This window comes from Chaetodon trifascialis, chromosome 11, assembly GCF_039877785.1.
Source record: "Chaetodon trifascialis isolate fChaTrf1 chromosome 11, fChaTrf1.hap1, whole genome shotgun sequence".
NCBI lineage: Eukaryota > Metazoa > Chordata > Actinopteri > Chaetodontiformes > Chaetodontidae > Chaetodon > Chaetodon trifascialis.
The window spans coordinates 27,198,944-27,222,318 of NC_092066.1; the positions used below are offsets into that span (position 1 = coordinate 27,198,944).

General features: G+C 44.5%; 3 protein-coding genes across 3 annotated transcripts in view; 2 read left to right on the top strand and 1 right to left on the bottom strand.

The window, feature by feature from the left end:
• The window catches only part of tmem68 (transmembrane protein 68), a 369,137-nt gene that overhangs the window by 160,134 nt on the left and 185,628 nt on the right, over positions 1 to 23,375 (top strand). The gene's annotated exons all lie outside the window — the stretch shown is intronic.
• The window catches only part of cntnap2b (contactin associated protein 2b), a 159,255-nt gene that overhangs the window by 27,192 nt on the left and 108,688 nt on the right, over positions 1 to 23,375 (top strand). The gene's annotated exons all lie outside the window — the stretch shown is intronic.
• xkr4 (XK related 4) overlaps positions 497 to 23,375 on the bottom strand; it is a 350,180-nt gene continuing 327,301 nt past the window's right edge. Inside the window, exon 5 of the transcript XR_011602646.1 lies at positions 497 to 516. The gene's annotated coding sequence lies outside the window, so the exon portion shown is untranslated. The remainder of the gene's footprint in view (positions 517 to 23,375) is intronic.

Here is a 23,375-nt window from a genome sequence, read left to right on the forward strand (position 1 = left end):
TCGCACACTCAGACTTCTTTATCATAGACCATCGTGATGACAACTTGTGATCTGGCTGAGTCCATCCCCTATCTGAATGAGAAAACGCGTCTTTCCAATCACAACTGTACCTACACAAATACTTGGGCGAACTGGAAAAACAAGCTGAGTGATGTGTGGTCACACCATTGGCGGTCTTACCATTACGTAAGTCGAATTGGAATGAGGTTGTGAGTCCCTTTTCTAGAGTCACGATCACCAGTCCAGGAGATTGCTGTACTTTTCTGGTTTGTCTGGTGTATTGGACTGGGGTGGTCGATTGGTCTTCGTCTTGGCCCTCTGTGCCTAATTCCCACCAAAAGATTGGCAACACCACTATTAAGGAAATACTCAAAAGTATGCAGGTTGTGCCTCTCAGGCCACAGAACTCAGGTTTTTAAAGAGTTCTATTTTAGTTTTCACCCCATATACAATAGTTTGGATATCGTTAATATTCTAATCCCCCCCCCCCCCCCCCCCCACACACACACACACACACTTCTTTAGCTGTAGTCTGATGGTTTTCACAATTCATTCTCGACCGGCATAAAGTCGGACTTTCAGGATCAGCAGGTCTTTCAGCTGTATGTTCAGGATTGATAATTGTTTTGGAGCCCTCTGTTTCTTCTTTCTGATCAGTTTTAACCTATCCCAAAGTTTGAGGGGGTGGTTGTGCGGGTACACAATGTGTCAGGAGGTGCCAGACAGCCCCTGCTTTACCTCTCACTTGAACAGCGTGAGACGTGACCTCCGTTACTTGGTAAGGGCCTGTCCACCTGGTATCAGTCCACTTTCTTTTGTGAGCTTTCACTCATACCCAATCACCAACCTGAACCACGGCGGATAGCCATAGCTTCCGTAGTCATTGTGGTTGCCTCAGGCTCGCACAAGCAGCAGACCACCATGCAGTACTCTGGTACTCCCGGTACTCTGCTTCAGTGCCTTATGATAAATCATCTGAAAGGCAAAAAAGACATAACGGAGGCAGCAGCATATCATAGAGCTAAAGACATGCTTCCGCTGAGCACTGAGGAGAAGCCAAGTTCTAAAAATCCCTTACATGTGTTTTTTTTTTTCCACAGGGGTGTTTGCTGTCGTCAGAAAGTTCCCTCTTACCCACTGTGGTCCATCCACATGTACTGCTCCATGTCGGTATGCTGAGTCAGTATACACGATTACGCTTTTTCCTTCAGCCAGTTCCAGGGCCTTGGTCAAGGCAATGATCTCAGCTAACTGGGCTGAGGCTGGTTGTGGGATGATGCCTTGGTCTCTCATCTGATGTTGTCCAGTAAGTGGATTCTGTTCCACTACTGCATATGAGGCCACATTTCCTTCTTGTCCTTTGTAGCAACATCCATCTGTGAACAGAGTGAGGTCTGGGTTATCCAGGAGCTCTGTCTCCAGGTCTGACCTGAGTTTGATGTCTCTTGGCGATTTCGGCACAGTCATGTGGCTGGGATGGATCGGTGTCCAGTCCGCTTGACATGTTGATGCCTCCAGTGCTGTAGCTGATGTGTGGTTGTAGTAGCAGCTCTGAGATTTTGTTTTTTTCTGGCTGTAGAGAACGTGAATGCACTGGAGGCCAGAAATGCTACTACTCCATGGGTGGTGTTCATTTTTAGCTCATGGCACATCACAATGTGGCTTGTTTTACTGATTGCCCTTGCCGGAGCTGCGAGATATCTTGCACATCCTGCCTGTCCTGTTTCCATATCGTCCAGCTCTGAGCTGTGGTACATCAGCACTCTTATTTCTTCCTCCTTTTTCTGGAAAAGCAGAGCTGGTGTTGTGGTCCTAGATTTTGCAGGGCCAGATAGGGGTCTGGTACAGGCAATGCTTCTGGCAGGGTTGCATCGTTGACAGGTCTGAAGTCTTGTACCATCCTCCATCCTTTTCTTTCTCCCTTCGAAACTGGCAAAATTGGTGTGTTCCATGTCAATTGATATGGAACTATCACTACAGCTGAGAGCAGTCCCTGAATGGTGTCTGAGATTCCCTCCTGTTGTTCTGGTTTGAGGCGATACTGCGGCCTCCGCACTGGTAGCTGTCCTGGTCTTAGTTTGATGTGGATTGGAGGTATGGAGACTTTTCCCACATTGTGAGGTGATGTAGTCCAGATGGCTTTCGGCACATCAGCCAGAAGTCTTGGTGTGTCTGGATGGTCAGATATCTCTCTTCCATGGAATTGTGGCAGATCTTTAGCCTCGTATTGTATACCCTCTTCTCCTGTAGCTGCTATGCACTATATGTCTTCTTCTCTGGCTTTCCATAGTCTTGGTGAGCCTGTGGGATCCCAGTTGAGTGTCAGGGCTCGTTTCACTATAGGTCCCAATGATCTTGCTTCATAGCTGCTCCCTGCAGCCAAGGTAACATATGGAGTAGAGTCTGATAAGGCGTACCACTGCTGTTGTTCATTGGTGAGCTCACAACTGGCTGCAACGCCTTCTTTGCCCACAAAGATCGATGTGGTCTTGAGTTTATCTTTCTTTTCTCCAATTTCCTCTTCCCATGCTTCTTCATACAGTTCATTTGGGTTGATGAGATAGTTGTGCAATGCCGTTCATCCTCTGGTGCCTTGTAGGGGTGTAAGGTTTGTAGCCATGGTTTCCACTTCATCTATTCAAATTGTATTCTTGGTGTGCTTGGCTCGTTGGACAGTAATTTCATCCAGTAGACTCTGGTGTGGTTATCAGTGGGTTCACGTGCTGGTGCCACGTGTAGCATCTTAGCATAGGTTTGGCTAAGCAGCAATGGGATGGAAGTGGTCGTTAATCTCAGTCCTTCAGGGCTGCATAAGATGTTTATGCCAAGTTTGGCCAGCAGGTCTCTTCCAAGGAGATTGATGGGACACTCAGGAGCATGTAGAAGCTGGTGAGTCAGTCTTTGTCCTTCATGAGTCATTGCCAATGAAACAGTGAAAGTCTGAACTTGAGGTAGGCCTGAGACCCCCACAACGGCTAGGCTTCTGTTGGACAGGGGGTAGGGAGTGGTGAGAGAGGAGTAGGTTGCTCCAGTGTCCGCTAGAAGCCAATATGTCTTCCTGTTGATTTCACAGACCGCCATTGGTTCTGTTAGTGGTGGACAGAACTGGCCTGCTTCGGTCTCTAGGTCCCGTCAATAATCAGTTTCGGTTTCCCATGCATGTGCTGGCATCTGGGATGAGTATGGGATGTTTGGACCTCCTCTCTCTCTCTCTCGGTGGACCTCCTCTTCCTCTTCCTCTCTGTAGTCCTGGATATCCTTGTTGCATGTTATTAGGACAGTGGGTGCTCCAGTGTCCTGGTTGTCCACAGATCTAACAGATGTTATTCCATCCGCCCCTGGCTCCTCTTCCTCTCCATTGTCCTCCCTACTGGCTCCTGCTTGGCCCTCCATAGTATTTCTGTATTGGAGGCTGCTGCTTCGCAGTGCTCGTTCCCTGCTCCTGCATAGCTTCCTTCACTGCCTTGGCTATCTCTTGCTTGAGTCCCTCGTCAACACTGGGTGTCATCACCATCTGCTTAGCTTTAGCCTTGACTTCAGCTTTAGTCTTGTTTATTTCAGCATCTCTGTTAGCCACTTGCTGCTTTAGTAATCTTTTGTTCAGTTGCTTGATTTCCTCTTCCTCTTTTTGCTGCTTGGTCTTGTATCTTTTCAGATGATGTTCTAGATGCTTCACCCACAGGGAATTATTCATCTTCTGCAGGCCCACTACTTCCACCAGGGAGTTGCGTATGTCTTCTGGGAGGCCCTTAACACACTGGGCTCTCCACAGGGCCAAAGTGGCTGGGGTGGCATCATGTCTTCCTCCGGTGTGTTTAGCCCATAGCAGGCCAGCTTTTTTCAGATATTCCAGTATGACTTCATTTGGTCACAGGGTGATGTCATTCACACTGTGTTCGTTCCTCTCAGTAGGATAGGACCTTCTTGGCTCCTCCCATAGGTGATTTCTGAACATATCCAGTGGGATGGTGTCTCTGGCGGAGGGCCCTACTCCTGCTGCTCTCAGTAGCTGTCTAGTCATCTCTTTTCCTTCCACTCCTCCCAGTAGGGCTCTCATGTCTCCTGCACAGAGCGACTCTCCCATTGTCTGGTCCTCCAGTATGCTTATCCATTCTTCTGCTCCAGCTGGCAAGAGAGGCAGTTTGCCAATCAGTCAATCCATGTCCCTGTGTGCAAAAAGCACACACATACACTGCTCCTCCACTAGGGACAACCCTCAAGGGGAAACTGTACACAGTCTGTGGTTTTTGTCCTCTAAGCCTCATTTTGTGTGTTCTCACTAGATGTTCAGCCTTTCTTTTCCCCGCCATTTTTCTCCTCATTAGTTCAGTTTCTGCTGGCATAGAATGATGTGGTTGTTTTGGGATGATTCTTCATTGGAACTCTCCCATCAGGAAGCCATTCATTTCTGTATCTGTGTTTTTCCAACCATCCAGGTCATTAGTCAGCAGATAAGGCTCAGTACAATTACTGTCTCTCAGGTCTTTGAGCTTATATTCATCCTCTGAATCCTCCTCTTCACTCACCCAATTATCTTCATCTCTTGGGGGGGGGGGGTTGGCCTTCCATGTTGTCATCACTGTGGCTGCCTCTCTGCAAGGCTGTATTTGTTGAACTGGATGTACTTTTCTGCTTTTTCTTTGTTCTTTCTTCCAATTCTTTGATTGTCTGGCGTCCCCTGGTTTCATCCTCCACTCTTCTGGCGGCCTCTTGTCCAAAGTCTTCCACTCTGTCTTCAAAATTCACGCTTCCTCCTTTCACTAGTCTTGTCTGATTCAGGGAGAAATCCTGCCCTGTCCTGTCGGCCCATGCCATCCATTCTTGCTGTACTTATCTGAAGTATTTCTTTTACAGTGTCGGCTTTTTTCATCATCTCGTCACAGACTGCATGTGTCTGCAGGTCCGCTGGGTTCTCTAAATCCAATACTCCTTTAACTTCCACCATCAGCGCCTCCCGCGTCATCCTCCTGTATATGTGGTGGCGGTGGAGCCCCGGCCCTTGGCAATAGTGGATACAGCCCTGCTGTTGCAGTTAGAGGTCTTCTGCTAGCCTCCATTTCCTTCTCCTGGTGTCTTTGATTTTTCTTCTCAATCTCTGTCATGAGCTTACACATGGCCATCGTCATTGCATGCTGGTGTTTTTTCTTTCTCATTTTACTGTGTGCTGGTCCCCACGTCTTTTTTCCACTGGATTCCCGCTCACTGCGCAGCCTTCGCCTCTCCATCAGCCGTGGTGACCAAACACATAATCACATTATTACTTGGCAAAGTAGCTTCTGGTTCTTTTGAAATGAGGGCTTTCTTTTCCCACTTCTCCCACATCTGTTCGGCTCCTTTTTTGACTTGACCTTGACTTTTTTCTTCAGCATTTCACACCACCTCTCTTATAACCCATTCTCTCAGTCCCCCCAGAGTCTGCACTTTCTCCATTTTCTTCGCTTATTATTTATTTACTTTATTTTATCCCCAATTTTCTATTCACTAGCACTCCATCCAGCACTCCCATCCAGGCTGACCTGTAATTATACAGCACAAAGAGATCAATGAACACTCAATCCTTTCCCAGTGGCCAGTCAGTTTGTATGGAGTTCACCGGAGCAACTAACCAAGACACCACTGGTACTCCCCCACAACAGCCAGTCAGTTTGTATGGAGTACACCCGAGCAACTGACCCATAGAGTGACCACAGAGCAGGCTTTGCATTGACACCATTAGGTTTCCAGCCTCTGGGTAGACTTGTGCTATCACCATTAGGTTTCCGTCTACCACTTGGAGATTTCGCTCTCTCTTTCTATCTTAAACAATCCCCAATGAAAAACAATTTGTAATAATGATAAAATACAATAAAATAAAGTAAGACAAAGAAAAACTATTCCAAATGAAAGAAAATTAAAAAACAATCCCCAGTGCACTTTTATTGTTTTTCTTCTCTATTCTCTTTAGGCCAATTTATCTCTTTATCTCAGTTCAGTATTTCTTTTATCACAAATATCTCAGTTCAGCATTTCTTTTAACACAGATGTCTCAGTTAAGTATTTCTTTTAACACAAATTTACCTTGAATAAGAATAACATTCAGCATGGGGCCGGACTTAAGTGTCTGACCTTTTTTTTTTTTTTTTTTTTTTACAAAACATTCATGTTCAAACCATGTCAGAAGTTTACACAATTATCTGCACTTTTGAATGCTTTATATCTGAGCAGAAATGGCCCGTTTGCTGCAGGCTTTTTGGACACTCAATTGGTATACTTTCAGATCAGCTCCAAGATTACTTGCACTAAGCGCTATGGAAAGGCATTTCACCGGTCACTGATTCTACTCTTTTTCTCAACCAGCGTTTCTGCCAGGATTTACAAAAAGCACTCTCATGCAGCCAGTTTTGATCATGACATCTCACACTTCTCTTTATTCTTATTCACTTTCACTTTCTTCTTATTGTACTTTAACCCCACCATAGGTCTATTTTACCAGTGTCTTTTACTTCATTGTCTATAATATATTACTAAAATATTTTGACTCTATGTTCTTACCTCTCAATCACTCACATAAATTTTGTCATAAGCCAAATGGAGAAATTTGGTATAAAAACAACAGGTTTTCTGCTTACCTTTCTTAAAGTGGCCGCTTTGTGAGTGATGAGAAGTCAGGGCATGGGGTCCGCCCCCACTTGGAAAAAATCCAGTCCAGGACGTGCCAAAAAATCCTGGTCCTCTCTGCAATCACGTCGGAGTCACCATTTTGTAAGCATGGTCATTTTTGCAGAAAGAGGTCAGGAGATATTCTGTCTTCATTTAAGGATATTTATTAACACACTGATAAAATAGGGAACATGTACATGGATCTCAGTCTTTTGGGAAATCGCAGTCTGGAAGCAGTTAGCTGCAACCACCCGCCAGAATGAGAATGCCTGATTTCCGATTATAAAGAGTTTTAAAAAGAAATGTGTAGCTATCTGATTGGTCAAAACAGGACGGGGTGACCGTGGTTTAGACTTCAGTGCTCCCTCCTTGGTCCACAGGCTGATCACAGCCCCTTGGCGCACAACCCATCCAATCCATAGGAGACAGCGCCCTGAAAGAGAAGATGGCTAGACCCCCCTCTATATGTAAATTATGTGTTACCTGACACAAGATATGTTAAGTTTTGTTTTCTGTGTTTTCTGAGGTTACTAAAGGTCATATTGCCTGTGTGGCTATGTGTGGAGCTTATAGTCACTGAAGGGCATGTTGGTTTTGTTACCTTGTGTATGTAGCTGATAAGATAAGATAAGATAAGATAAGATAAGATAAGATAAGATAAGATAAGATAAGATAAGATAGACTTTATTTATCCCACCATGGGGGAAATTCACACGTTACAGCAGCAACATGACAGAGTGCAAGAAGTCAGAGGAGAAGAAGACAAAAAATAAAAATAACAAGAATAAAAAATATTGCACGAATGTTATCTACCTTATGGTAATTTACAATATATACAATACGTACACACTAATTTAAAAATGACGATTGCGCATGAAAACAGAGGTTATCAGTACAACTTGCGTTTGAATGGATGTTTATTGTGCACTATTATACAGTCTGATGGCTGTGGGCAGGAATGACCTGCGGTAGCACTCCTTCCTGCACTGGGGATGTAAAAGTCTTGTGCTGAAGGAGCTGCTCAGGGTCCTCACAGTTGTCCATAATGGATGTCAGCTTGGCTAACATCCTTTTGTCTGCCACCTCCTTGATGGAGGCCAGTGGGCAGCCCAGGACAGAGCTGGCTCTCTTAACTAGTTTGTTCAGTCTCTTCCTGTCTCTGTCCGTGCTGCCCCCTCCCCAGCACACTATGGCATAAAACACTGCAGAGGCCACCACAGTGTCAGTAATAAAGATACGAAAGTAAATATGTAACTCTAACAAGTTCAATATCTTTAAAAATCATGCTTTTCCTAATTATTCTTTTCTCTTAATGTCTGAAAGCTTTGCTGTGTGTCTTCCATTACAGTTTTATTATTCATTACAGTAAGCAGACATATACATACATACATAAATACATACATACGCACATACATACATACATACATACATACATACATACATACATACATACATGTGTGTATACACACACACACACACACACACACACACACACACACACGTATATGTATGTATATATGTGTGTGTATGTATGTGTGTGTATACATACATACATACATACATACATACATACATACTTGTATATATACATGTGTATACACACACACACACACACACACACACACACACACACACACATATATTAGGGATGCACGATATTTACCGGACCGATAAAATATCAGCCAATTAGGGGAGAAATTACGTCATTTTTAATCGATCCGATAGGTACATTTTATCCATTATAAAGGTCTGATAAATTTATTAAATTGGGGAAACAGTTTGCAAGCCACAGAGCCCCAAAATAGGCCATGGTGCGCTGGTTACGTCATCTATCGCGCCTTACTGACAGGACCCAAGCTGGGTCCCAAGAACGGACTACGCAGAAGTTTTACCACAGGCATATGGACATTTGATGGCAGTCCGGTCAGCATGTTAAGCTTAACGGCTCAGTGGTTGGATCAAGATTTTAATATGCAAAAAGCAATGCTGCACTCACAGGAGTGCCCTGGGTCACATACAGCAACAATGATATGCCAAGCTTTTGAAACAAGGCTCTCACAGTGGAGTATAACAAAAGATCAAGTGCATGGTGTGCTCACAGATAATGTACGAAACATGACAAAGGCTATAGAGGAGTGTGGGCTTGCAAACGTGGGCTGTATGACACACATTTTACAGCTCGCTTTAAACGAGGCTGTGCTGAGCCAAAGAAGCGTCAGCAGGAAGATAGTAGGGCACTTCAAACATTCCCAACTCGCCACCTCCCATCTTCAAAGCTTACAGAAACAACTAGGCATGAAAGAGGCAAGACTTCAACAAGATGTGCCCACTAGATGGAACAGCACATTGTACATGATGAGAAGTTTGTTGGGGCAGAGCTGAGCCCTTGCGGCATATGCAGTAGATTTCAAGTTACCTGCTTTTCTGAGCCCATACCAGTGGACTTTAATTGAAAACATGCTCACTATTCTTGACCCATGTGAACAGCTGACAAAAGACATTAGCTCAGCTACAGCCACAGCAGCTGATGTCATCCCCTCCATTGAAGCCTTAAAGCGTCTGTTATAGAAGACTGTTGCAACAGATAATGGAGTTAAAAGTTCAAAGAGAACCATACTGCAAGCCATAGAGCAGCGTTTCAGTCACATCTACACAGAGTCAATGTTTTTTCTTGCCACAAGCTTGGACCCTGCATATAAGGACTGCTATTTTGACCAAGCAACAAGAAGGGAAGCAACAGAAGTGTTGCAGGCCAAGGTGAGATGTGCAACATCAGCAGAAAATGTTGAAGAGCCAAAGGAGAAGAAAACCAAGGCAGATGACAACGTGTGGTTACTGTGTAACCTTGGTTCTCTGAGTGAAGAGACTATCTCTCCACTCCATTACATATTCCATATGTACAGGGATATGACTCCCGCTGCTTGTCAGGGTACTTGGATAATTCTTTAAGACACACCGGCTTGGGTTTTGTTGCTTCTCCAGTAGTCCATGGGGCTCTCGGATCAAGGAATCGTGGGCTCTGAGAGATAGGTTTGAATCTAAAGTAGTATAACAGTAACAAAGAACAAAACAAAATTATATATTTAACATTACTATGTTTGGGTCTATTTTATCAGAAATAGCCAAAGCTTTATTTGAACAATAAATTAACTACCTGCTGATCTGTTTGGCTTTGGGTCAGCTCTTTCATATTGTTTTCTTGAAGGACTTCTTCATACATTGTCAGCAGGGAAAGATTGTTCTCTATCGTCTCGAGACTATCTCTCCACTCCATTACATATTCCATATGTACAGGGATATGACTCCCGCTGCTTGTCAGGGTACTTGGATAATTCTTTAAGACACACCGGCTTGCCCGGCCACGCACTATTGGGTAGCTATAAAGCGCCAGCACTGACGTGCGATCACTGATAGTTTGATCAAACGTGTCTCCGAGCGGCCTAAGGACTGGAGAGATAGTCTCTTCACTCAGAGAACCAAGGCTACACAGTAACCACACGTTCTCTATCATCTCGAGACTATCTCTCTACTCTGTTACATGTTCCATATGTACAGGGTAGACCTTTAAGACACCCCGTGAGGAGACGGTGCAGCCCACAATCCCACACCACAACGTGCAACAGACGAACTATGTACAAATATACAATATATACAAGACACGGGAGTAGGCCCCGCCAGGCGCTAGGGCCCATCCTGAGAGGGAAAGGGGCGCCATGGAAGCCCGCAAGACGCAAGGCAACCAAAGGGAACCAGCCAGGGGCCCCGCAAGACGCAGGGGCTAGGCTGGCCACAGGGAAGCCGCTCACTCGGCCCGCAAGACGCAAGGCCGAGGGGAGACAATGTGTCTACCGTTGGGCCCAGCCCAGGATGACCATGCAGCGGCAGAGCAAATGTAGGCAAGGGAGGCCCCCGCCACAAGGCCCAGGAGGCAGCCACACCCTGAGTGGAGTGCGCCCGGACCCCTGATGGAACAGGCACACCCGACAGGACGTAAGCCTGACGGATAGCGTCCACCACCCAGTGTGACAGTCTGGACTTAGACAAAGGTCTTCCCAGACGTCCAGGGTCGTAACAGACAAAGAACTGATCGGACTTCCAGATAGCCTGAGTCCGCTGAATGTACTCCGTCAAGGCCCTGCTCAGCGTCCTCATCAGCATCAGGAGAGGAGAGAGACCTAACCTCAACTGATTGAGACAGGTGGAACTCAGTGAGGACCTTAGGCAGGAAGGGTGGGTTGGATCTCAGAACGACACTAGAACCATCCGAGGAGAACCGGCAGCAGTCACCATTCACTGACAATGCATGAAGTTCACTCACCCTCCTGGCCGAGGTAATAGCAAGCAGAAAGGCTGTCTTAATGGAAAGCCACTTCAAATCAGCACCCCCAAGGGGTTCAAAAGGGGGACTCTGAAGAGCCCCAAGGACGACATCCAAGTCCCACGAGGGAAGTGCGGGACCAGCAGCTCGCACCGTAAGCCTCTGGGCCCCCCAGAGAAACCGAGAAATGAGGGCACAGTCCTCAGCACCCAGTGCAACCTCACCGATTTGAACTGCTTTGATTGCCGCCACCAATCCTTGCAGTGTCACCGCAGCCTTCCGGACCTCCAGCTGAGACTGCAAGAACTGCAGGATCTGCTGAGCTGAGGCTAAGTAGGGGTTCACCTGGTTAGACCCACACCAGGCAGTAAACAGTTGCCAACGGTACGAATAAGCCGCCCTTGTGGATGGAGCCCAGGCCTGCTGAAGTGTTGCCATGACAGGCTCTGGCAATCCTAAGGACAGGAACCTGTCCCTCTCAGGGGCCAAGCCACCAGCCTGAGCCCCGCTGGAAAGGGGTGGAACAGGGCTCTGTTCGCCTGGGAGAGAAGGTCCCTCCGGCACAGGAGCTCCCACGGTGGTCCGTCCAGCAGAGGTGGAATGGCTGAGAACCATGCCATGTGGGGCCCCAGAGGCGCCACCAATATCACCCGCACATGTTCCACCTGAACTCTTCGAAGAAGAGGCTGGAGAAAAGCGAAGTGGGGAAAGGTGTAGAGCAGAACCCTGGGCCATGGATGAGCCAGAGCATCCCAGCATTCCCAGCAGCGGCATTGCTCCTCTGAGACTACGCAAACCAGCCAGTCGTCGAGGTAGTTCAAAATTCTGATGCCCTTGCACCTCAGGGGGGAGAGAACCACATCCATACATCGAGTGAAGGTGCGTGGTGCCAGAGAAATACCGAACGTCAGCACCTGAAACTCATATACTTTGCCGGCAAAGCCGAACCGCAGGAAGCGCCAGTGAACAGATGGGTATCTGGAATTAGCCATCCTTCAGGTATATAGTGGCGAACCAATCTCCTGCAGAGATTGCCTGGTTCACCCTGGGGACCGTCAAAATCCGGCATCGCAGGGGCCGGAGATACTGATTCAGCCCCCTGAGGTCCAGAATTGGGCGAAGCCCTCCGTCCCTCTTCGGGGCCAGAAAGTAGCAGGAGAAAAACCCAGCCCGCTGATCCCCTGAGGCCACCTCCCTTATGGCCCCTTTTTCCAGGAGAGTGGACAGCTCTGCCTGCAGAACCGCAGGGTGTTCCTGTAACCGGCGGTCGGTGCAAAAACTGAATGCGGTACGTGGGTCATGGTGGAAACCACCAACGGGTCGGCCTCCAGGGCCAACCAGGCCACCCTGCGAGCAGCAGACGGGGAAACCCGGTTGGCCCGAGTCCAATGATTGTCAGGAGGGTTGAGGGTGCTTGGAGGACCCCTCTGCCTTAGCAGTCAGTCCTCTGCCCCTGCCCTGGCGGCGGCACTTATGCTGCCGGGAGGCCTCTAGCTTGAGTCTGAGGTCCCCTTGACCCCATGACGAGGCCTCAGGAGTTGGTGCTGGCAGAGAGCGAGGCTGTCTAGGCCTGGAGCTTGCGACACACCTGACAAGGCCCACTGAAACCTCCTTAGCACAGTGGCGGTTCTCCTGCGCCTGCTGCAATAAGGCAGTGGCGTGAGGGCCAAACATGGCTGAGGGTTCCACCGGCACTTTAAGCAGGCAGTCTCTATCCCCCTGTTGCAGCTGGGATTGAGACAGCCACAAGTGGCGCCTAGCTACCCAAAAGGAAGCTAAGGCACTGCCTGCCGCCTCAGCCTGCTCCCTCATCACAGAGGAGAGGCATGAGGAGGCCATCTGCAGCTCCTCACCGATGCTGGTGTCGACCTGAACCTGCCGAGACAAGTCACGGAGGTAAAAGGACAATATAGCGCCTGTATTTGCCAGCCGAGTCTGCACCGACATGGATTTATGTGGCCAGGCTATCCATGACCCTGCAATTTTAACTAGAGCAGGTGGTGTTGCCAAGTATGGAGCTAGAGGTGGACACCAATGGAGTGAGGACCCGGAGGGCCCCCGAACCATGATAGGCTGAAGGGGAGGTAATTGAGCCTGCCAGGGTATGGGTGCTCAGGTTTATCCCTCATAAACCTGAGCACCCATACACTTTGGAACAAAAAATCGGCAATGGGCCTCTCTGGTACGTGCAGGCAGAATAAAACAATCCATGCACGACTGAGGGTTCTCTCTTGAAACTAAAGCATGTTCATGCCCCAGACATAAAACGCAGCTATCATGCCCATCCTCTAGGGGCATCGCCACCCCACAGCCCACACAACAATGTCCCTCCTGAGCCACCATACTGACCTGGAAGTACTCCATCACTTCCTGTTAGCTGTAGCACCGAAGCTAACTCAGTTATTTTTTCATTTTTTGTGTGTTTTTTGTTTCTTGTAATGGACTGTGTGTGCCGGCCGCCGTGGGAGCCGTATGCTATGGTGGGGTGGACAAGGGAGTGCTTGAACTATTGGAGGGGGAGACTGTTGGAGAGGGAAAGACCGGCGTTTGCCGGCAAGCGCGTTAGACCGCGATACGCCGGCAAGAGGACACCGCCAGAGCCGGGAGCCGGAGCTTCAGCTCTGGCCCGACCCTCAGATGACCAACACTGCAGCTGACACAGTGGCCGGGCAAGCCGGTGTGTCTTAAAGAATTATCCAAGTACCCTGAGAAGCAGCAGGGGTCATATCCCCGTACATATGGAATGTGAAACGGAGTGGAGAGATAGTCTCGAGACGATAGAGAACAATCTTTCCCTGCTGACAATGTATGAAGAAGTCCTTCAAGAAAACAACATGAAAGAGCTGACCCAAAGCCAAACAGATCAGCAGGTAGTTAATTTATTGTTCAAATAAAGCTTTGGCTATTTCTGATGAAATAGACCCAAACATAGTAATGTTAAATATATAATTTTGTTTTGTTCTTTGTTACTGTTATACTACTTTAGATTCAAACCTATCTCTCAGAGCCCATGATTCCTTGATCCGAGAGCCCCATGGACTACTGGAGAAGCAACAAAACCCAGTTCCTGGACCTTGCCTCACTTGCACAGAAATACCTGTCCTCCCCTTGCACCAGCATAGACAGTAAATGTTTGTTTTCTGCTGCTACAAATGTTATTGATAAAAAAGAGCCCGACTTGGATGTGAGAAGGCAGAGATGCTTCTTTTTGTTAAGAAAAATCTCCCACTGATGCCCTCACCTAGCAAATAGAAAAGATAATGCAGACATTAGACAGATGAGAGATGCACTTTTTTGTTTTGTGTAATGATTTGATATGTTAGTGCATTGGATTTATTCATTTCATACGGTAAATGGTTGGCCTATGAGTGTCTTTGCTTCTGTTATTGTTATTTACAGCAAATGACCACAAATATTTGTGATATGACATGAAAATAAACTAACTTTTGAAAGAGCCCAAATTGTATGCTGTTCTAGATAGGCCAGAGCTACTAAAATATCAGTTTTTCATCACTGCATCCTAGATTTGTTATTCTCCTGGATGCACAAACTGCAGATTATATGAAGATTATATTAAATATAAAAATATGAACTTATCGGTTATCGGTATCAGCCATGAAAAGCAGGAAATTATCGGTTATCGATATCAGTTGAAATTTTTCATATAGTGCATCACTAATTTATTTATATACATATATGTGTGTGTGTGTGTGTGTGTGTGCGCGCGCATGCGTGCGTGCGTGTGTGTGTATATATACATATACATACACATATATACATATACACACGCGCACACACACACACACACACACACACACACACACACACATACATACATATATGGTTGATGATAAGTCATGGCTCCAAAGACGTGTTACGTTTGTAGGCTATATTTATTGCAGATCAAACACAAACAATGGGACGATTTCATAATCGTGAACATTTCCATGCATCTTGTGTGAGTATCAAAAGCCAAGCGAAGCAAAGTGTTGCAAAGTGGTCAGGCGAAGTAGGAAGTTCCCCACTCACCCTCTCAGTTCATTCAAAAGAACCTGCCAGGTGAAGAACAGCTGATATTACTACCACTGATGTACCACCCACACCATGTGATGCATATCCCCGTATGTGACTATTAATAAATTCATAAAAGTATGCACCCATATAAATATCACAAAAATTACACATGGCATTAGCTGGCACCTACACATACGCCTCCCTGATGGTATGGCATGATTGATAACTCAGCATTGAGGACACCATTAATTCTGACCAAATCTCCAACTCCATTTGCAAAAGTTCAGCCTCAGACTTGCAAAGAAACCTCCACCATGCTTGACTGTTGCCTGTTGACACTCATCATTGTACCACTCTCCTGCCTTTCAGTGTACAAACTGCTTTGCTATAGCCAAATATTTCAAATTTTGACCCGAGCACCTGCTGCCATATTTCTACACCCCAGTTCCTATGTTTTTGTGCATAGTTGAGTCACTTGGCCTTGTTTCCATGTTGGAGATATGACTTTCTGGCCCCAACTCTTCCATGAAGATCACTTCTGGCCAATCTTCCCCAAACAGTAGATAGTTGTACCTGGGTCTGCCAGTTCTGAGCTGATGGCACTGCTTTGACATGTTCTGATTTCGAAGGGATATAAGCTTGATGTGTTTGTAATCTGCTGCACTGTTTCCTTGGCTGACCACTTCATCTACGATCCTCAATGTTGCCCGTTCCTCTGTGTTTCTTCAGATGAGCTTGAACAGCACATCTTGAAATCCCAGTCTGCTTTGAAATCTTTGTCTGGGAGAGACCTTACTGATGCTGTGTAACTACCTTGTGTCTTGTTGCTGTGCTTAGTCTTGCCATGGTGTATGACCTGTGACATGAAACTGTCCTCCACAACCTCACCTTGGTAGCAGAGTTTGGCTGTTCCTCAGTTTTAAGCCTCCCACACAGCTGTTTCTGTTTCAGCTAATGACTGTGTTTCAACCACAGTACCAGTCAAAAGTTTGGACACACTTTCTCATTCAATTTATTTATTTATTTTTTTCTATATTTAGATTAATACTGAAGACATCCAAACTATGAAGAAACACATATGGAATTATGTAGTAAGCAAAAAGTGCGAAACAAATCAGACTCTATTATATATATATATATATATATATTCCTCAAAGTAGTCACCATTTGCTTTGATGGCAGATTTGCACACTCTTGGCATTCTCTCAATCAGTTTCATGAGGCAGATGTGCCTTGTCAAGAGTTAATTTCTTGCCTTCTTAATGTGTTTTAGACCATCAGTTGTACTGTGCAGAGGTAGGGTTGGTACAAAGGTCAATACAGTGAATAGCCCTATTTGACTACTGTTCTAATCCATATTATGGCAAGAACCACTCAACTAATTAAAAGGAAACGACGGTCTATCATTACGTGATGACATGAAGGTCAGTCAATCAGGAAAATTTCAAGAACTTTGAACGTATCCTCAAGTGCACTCGCAAAGACCATCAAACGCTATGATGAAACTGGCTCTCATGAGGACTGCCACAGGAAAGGGTTACCTCTGCTGCAATGGATAAGTCCATCACAGTTACCAGCTTTAGAAAGCACAAATTAACAGCACCTCAGATTAGAGCCCATATAAATGCTTCTCAGAGTATCAAGTATGGCCATCAACCTATACAACTCCTCCCTCTGAATGGCCCCTGGACTTCTCACTTATGCTGTTACACATTTGACTAAATTCAACTTGCACATCCTTTTGGAGCCAAACTTACTTTGCACATCCGTATGTATTACTTTGCACATTACTTTGCACACCCGTATATACTATTTTTTATATTTTCCTCAGTATATATCCATCCATTATCTATACCGCCTATCCCTTTCGGGGTTGCGGGGGGCTGGAGCCTATCCCAGCTACAATGGGCGAGAGGCGGGGTACACCCTGAACCGGTCGCCAGCCGATTGCAGGGCCACATACAAAGACAGACAAACATTCACACTCACACTCACACCTACGGACAATTTAGAGTCATCAATTAACCTAATGAGCATGTTTTTGGTCTGTGGGAGGAAGCCGGAGTACCCGGAGAGAACCCATGCATGCATGGGAAGAACATGCAAACTTCACACAGAAAGGCCCCGCCTGACCCGGGGATCGAACTGGCAACCTTCTTGCTGTGAGGCACCCGCACTACCTGCTGCGCCACCATGCAGCCCCTCAGTATATATATATATATATATATATATATATATATATATATATATATATATATATATATATATATATACACCCAACCGGTCGCCCACCCAGAGCCTGGTTCTGCCTGAGGTTTCTACTTCTGTTGTGATTTGGCGCTATACAAATAAAATTGAATTGAATTGAAAAAATAATAATAATTAAATAAATAAATATATATATACACACACACACACACACACACACACACACACACATATATATTATGTTCTATATGTTGTGGTATATTTTGTTTTATATATATATTCTCAATATAAATATTTTGTTTTTATATTTGCTTTTTATATATACAGTTCTCTCTCTTTTCTAATTTTATTCTAATTCCATTCTTGTAAGGAGCACTGCAACTAAATCAGTTTCCCCTCGGGGATTAATAAAGGATTTCTGATTCTGATTCTGATTCTGATTCTGAAGTAGCAGACACATCTCAACATCAACTGTTCAGAGGAGACTGCGTTAATCAGGCCTTCATGGTCAAATTTCTGCAAAGAAGCCACCTCTGAGGAAGGAAAAGAAGAGAATTGCTTGGGCAAAGAAATACAAGGAATGGACATTAGACCAGTGGAAATCTATTGGTTTCATCTTTTACATGTGAAATTGATAATCATTAGCACCTGTTAATTTGGTATAATTGGTTGATCTGACCTGACTATAATCCTGACTATAATTGCCTGAGTTCAAGTGGTGCTGGTTTGAAGCTAAAGGGTAGTAAGACCAAATATTAATTTTGTTTTGTTTTCCATGTTTCCATGTTATTGCCTAGAATTCCCTTTATATTACAGTCTCCCCTTATTTTATTCTCTATTTATTGCCTGTGCCAAAGGTTTTATGTAAAGAGCAAAAAGGGCCGTGAAAGAGGGCATACCTGATGAATTGATCTTTCGAGTTTTACGCAATCAGTAAGATTTCCATTTATCTTTATTCTTGCTGTAGGGGCAGAATATATGGTTTTAATACACTTAATTGGCTTTTCAGTGAAGCTAAATTGCCCCAAGGCCAAAAACAAACATTCCCAGCTGACACAGTCAAAAGCTCTCTCTCGATGCTGAGAAACTGATTGACACTGCATTTTTGCTTTCCTGTTGCTTTGTATTATATGTAGAGAGCATCTAATATTGTCTTGTGCTTGAACAAAGCCGCTTTGGTCACTGTCAATTAGATAAGGAATTAAGGTATATAGTCTCCTAGAAATGATAGACGCTCACAGTTTGTAAATTTGAGATTGGTCTAAATGAGCTGCATTGAGCTGCATAACATTTTGTTTTTGTCCTTTTTTGGGATCATGCTGACAGCTTCATTCTATGAAGGTGGAGTTGACATCACTTCTGGGTGTCTTTTTTTTTTTTTAATCTATTCAATGCAGTCTCCAATTCTGTTTTCGTGATCTGTGATGTTATGGAACTCGTTTCTCATTTCATTTGTCGTTTTGTTTGTGAGTAGAGAGTCTGTGATATGCTTGAAATGCAGCATCAATTTATTGTACCACTTAATTTGTATACTCTCTCTGTATTGTGTACTCTTAATTTATGACATTTATGGGTCTTTTGGAGCAGCTGATCTGCAACAGATAGTGTAGACCATAGACTTGCTTTCTGCAGGGGCTTTTACACTGCACTGTCTAGAACACAAAGAAGAGGCAGCACAGCTCTTAATCAGTTCCTTGTATACTTCCTAGGATCAGACTTCGAAGTAGGGGGGTGTTGATGTTACTCATCGTTAAGAGACCAGTAGGACAGACTTCTTGTCTGTACTTATATTGTTCAAGGCTAAAGTTCCTCTCACACTCTGCTTTGCTGACAGGGAACATTTTCATGCAGTTAAGGAGCGGTTTTATGTCCTTAGGTTCACTGTTGGGCTCTTCCAGTAGGTCCTGCATGCCATTCAGTTCTTGGTCCGTGTACAAATTAAATCACTTGCACAGTCACTTAACTTGTTCTTCACCATGGCGGATGCTGGAGTTTGATGGCCATTTCCTCTGGTCAAGGATGTTGAGGTCCTTGTTGGTCTAATCTTCGAAAGACAAGCATTGCTTAAGATTGTTTACAAGGCTTTCTAAGAACTAGCCTGGATTCATAGACTTGAGCTTTGGATTTCTTTTCAAGGCTATAGACTGATACTCTACCACTATTTTTGCTTCTAAAGCCTCACCATATTTCTCACCTGGACTCTCTTTAAATGACTTTATCAGTCTGATTGTGCATTTCAGCAGATGCTGTGCTCTAAAGAGAATGAGTCTGAAGCTCCTGTGACAGGACACTTAGTTCATGGAGTGTGTCATACTTGAGCCCAAGGCCACAAAGAAATTCAGGGCTTTGAACATGGTCTCATAAACCTCTGTACATTTGTCTGTCCTTGTTGCAACTCCTCTCATCAGAACAAGCATTCTTAAAGTGCTGCACAAGAGCTACTAGTGATGTCCAAACAGCATGAGCAGCCTGGAAGCTACTGGCCACCCAGTGTACATCCAAGACTCTGCCAATGTGAAGAAGTTGTGAGCCTACTTCAGCTGCTGCATCTTTCAATTCATGCTCATTTTTGTTGGACATGCTGTACAGAGAATATAGCTTCTGCAGAAAAGCTTTAAAGTGTTCAAGTCTATGGCTCATACAGTGCCATATAAGAAGCTTTGGGAATCTCAAAGTCATCCTGGTTGCTGCTCCTGACTTTTTTCCTAACATGATGCCGCCTCCATCAGATACAAATGTAACCTAGTTTTCATGGGGCTATTCTTCTGTTAGACCAGCATTGGTTAAACAAGTGAGTAAACCCTCTACTATGCCATCTGCTCTCTGATATTCCAGTTCAACAAGCTCAAGAAATATGAATTCAGGGCTTTCTTCTTGAACTGATGCTTTAACTGAAACTGTCATGAGAGCTTTGTGACTTAAAGGAGTGGCCTTGTCGATTTGGACGGCTAACTGACTCAATGATACTACTATGCTACTGACAATTTTGTTCTGCACCTCATTGGCAACATGTTTGGTTATTTTTGTTGCACTGTAATGTAAATAAAGTATTGAGCCCATTTTTATATCATTCAATTCCTGCGGCTCAATGAGGCTCTCATGGTCAGAAAAGAGTCTGTTCTTTTTGGCCAAATGCTAGGCTGTTCGAAACACAGCTTTGGTTTCCTTCATGTAGGACTCAGTCATAGCCTCCATCACATTTTCAGTGAACGCTTCTTTCTGTTTGCTCTTGCATCTTGAATTTCAAAGTTCATTCATTCTCTCTCTTGAGAGACACCTTGCTCCTTGTGAATTCCAATAGAGTTCACACAGCTACAGACCGGACACCCTGTGAAGAAGATAAACAAACATTGTAACTACTTTATTCATATCTGTGTAGTGTCCATTTCTCCCACATACATACAAGCACACAAACACACTATATGTATTTCTCTGTGTCTGACCAAGGGTTCTTGGATGTAAAATTGTCTTTCTGTTGGACTGTCCACATGTCTGGCCAGTAATTATTGGTGTCTACAAAAAAATAACAAGAGTGAATGAAAGGTAGGCTGTAACAATTGAAACAATTACCATGATCTGAACAGTATTGAATTTAGTTAATTGGCAGAAGAATTCCAAAAAGACTCACTAACTCACTAACCAAGGTAGCTGCCAAAATACTGCTGACATGTTATTGGTGTAATTTACAAGGTCCTGCTGCTATTAAAAAGTGCTTACCGTGGTTGACATCATCAGATTGTAATGGTAGTCGAAGAGTCAGCATCTCTGTCGGCATCCTTTCCAACTGGGCTGGGGGATGGAGCGGCAGCAACAGACTCATGAACAGGAGCGCAAACTGAGCTATGGTTAGCTGAGCTGCTGGCTAGCACTGATGTAATGTTGGTCTTCCCATCATTACATGAGCTGTTGGCCAATGGCACCGACAAAGCATCACAAAGTGTTTTTTTTTTTTTTTTTTTGGAAGCAGATAGTTTATCTCAGTTGTTTGCTTTATATTTCTTTGATTTTCGTCTCTCCGTCATTAATTTAATTATTTACTTTATTATTCAACAGGGCAAGCAGGTAGACCACAGGCGACATTTATTTTCCAAGGATGACATTGGCAACATATGACCCGCACTACTCTGCCTCTGATTGGCTTACCCTGATATTCTTACTCAACCAACCAGCGTTGGCAGAAACGAGTAGCAGCCATTCAGAGGCAGAGTAAGGTGGGTCATGCCTTTGCCACCCTAGGAAATAATCATTGCAGCACGCTACTAAATGGTGAGCATCAGAGGGGATTTGTAAGTGGGTTTACGCAATTCCATCTGAAAAATAAGTGGTCATACAACATATACTGCGTAGACCCTGCACTACACCACTGGTCATACGTAATGTAGGGGCTCCCTCTTTGCAAAAGCAAAAGTCGTTTAGTCTCCCCTTGTTCAATTTACTCTTTTGTTGAAAAATCAGGGGATCAGAAAAAGAATGAAAGTATAAAAAAAATAATAATCGTGAGGAGAATGGAGTTCAAATGTACCTGTATTTAAATTATCATTACAAAAGAGGGGGACAGGGCCTGAAAACGGGGGGATAATGGTATTTGTATGTGTCTCTCTGTTGTGGATTAGCAATTTGAAAATATTGCATGTATGTTTATTTGTTTATTATTACTGTTCGCGAATAGCTGCATGGTGGGGGGGGGGGGGGGGCTTTCTGTGTGAAGTTTGCATGTTCTTCCTGTGCATGCGTGGGTTCTCTCTGGGTACTCCGGCTTCCTCCCACAGACTCTAAATTGCCCCAAGGTGTGAGTGTGTATGTTGCCCTGCGATCGACTGGCGACCGGTCCAGGGTGTACCCCTCCTCTCGCCTGTTGACAGCTGGGATAGGCTCCAGCCCCCCTGCAACCCCGAAAGGGATAGGCGGTACAGAAAATGGATGGATGGATGTTCGGGAATTTGTCTGTGTGATATCTACTGATACATTGTTGCTATTTTTTGTGGTTTTAAGTATGTGAGCCTGTTTCGGACTCTTTTGATATGATCTCCATCTGTTCTGCTAACTCATTGTTGCCCATCGCCACTTCTTCCCATTACTCTATTTCAGTTTGTCTTGCACCATGCTTGCAATTTTTTTTATCAATCTCTTCCCTGAAACTGTTGAGCTCCTTTTTAATAACATTTCCAAATTCAATTTCTCTTTTTGAACTCCATTAATTCTTGCTTGAGTTCTGTTTTCAGGTTTTCTTTATCTCTGCCTAGGTTTTGGATGGCTTTAGCAGTTATGACATCCTCCACCAGACTCAATCTCTCCCTTGCTGGTTTTGTTGTCATTTGTATGTGTCTTTTCCCTTGTCGAGGTCCTTGTTTTTCCTTTTATTGTCTTTAACCCCACTCATTTTAGGTTATTTCACTTTCTAATACTGACAATATTTGAGTTTTTTTCTTAATTTACTGGGAGATTTATAGAACTTTACCACCATCTTAAAATGCTTACCAGAAGTCCCAGTGAAACATTGTCATCAAATAGTAGGAAACAAAAGTTCTTGACCTTGGTTCCCACATGTCCTGGAAAACAGTTGACAAATTTTCCCATCATGGAACAATGAGAGAAAAACTCAAATGTCCTGGAAAAACTTGTGTTGTCCTCAAAAATGATTTCAGCATGCTCCTCTTTTCCTTTAGCTGAGAATGAACTTCTAGGCTGTCTACCAGAGTGCCCCAAAACAGATACCACTGGCAGCTGAAAGGGCTAAATTATGTTCAGGATAATAGTAATGCTCAAATAGTAGTTCATGAATGAGAAGATTTTGTATAGGTTGCTGTCAGTGGTGCTGTGGAAGTGCTTTGAACACACCCCCAAGTCACGTCACATGGCAGCAATGCAGGTTGGATGACATTATAACTTCAGTGGCTGAAAGCCCAGTTGTACACGAGTCAAAACACCAGCTAAATGCTGGCCAACATTACATCTTTACATTTTACTTTGCTTGCATTGTCTCTTCAAATACAAATGGACCACAACATGACACATATGTTTTTGCTTTTTTTGTAATAGTAGCATCTCACAGTGGGTGTGCTTCTTCTTATTAAGGACTCCACTTATTATTTCTAGTAAGATTAAGATTAAGATTTACTTTATTGATCACTGCACACACATGCTACAGGGATGAGACTGCACACATGCCATGCTTCGTGAAATTATTTTCTCCGCA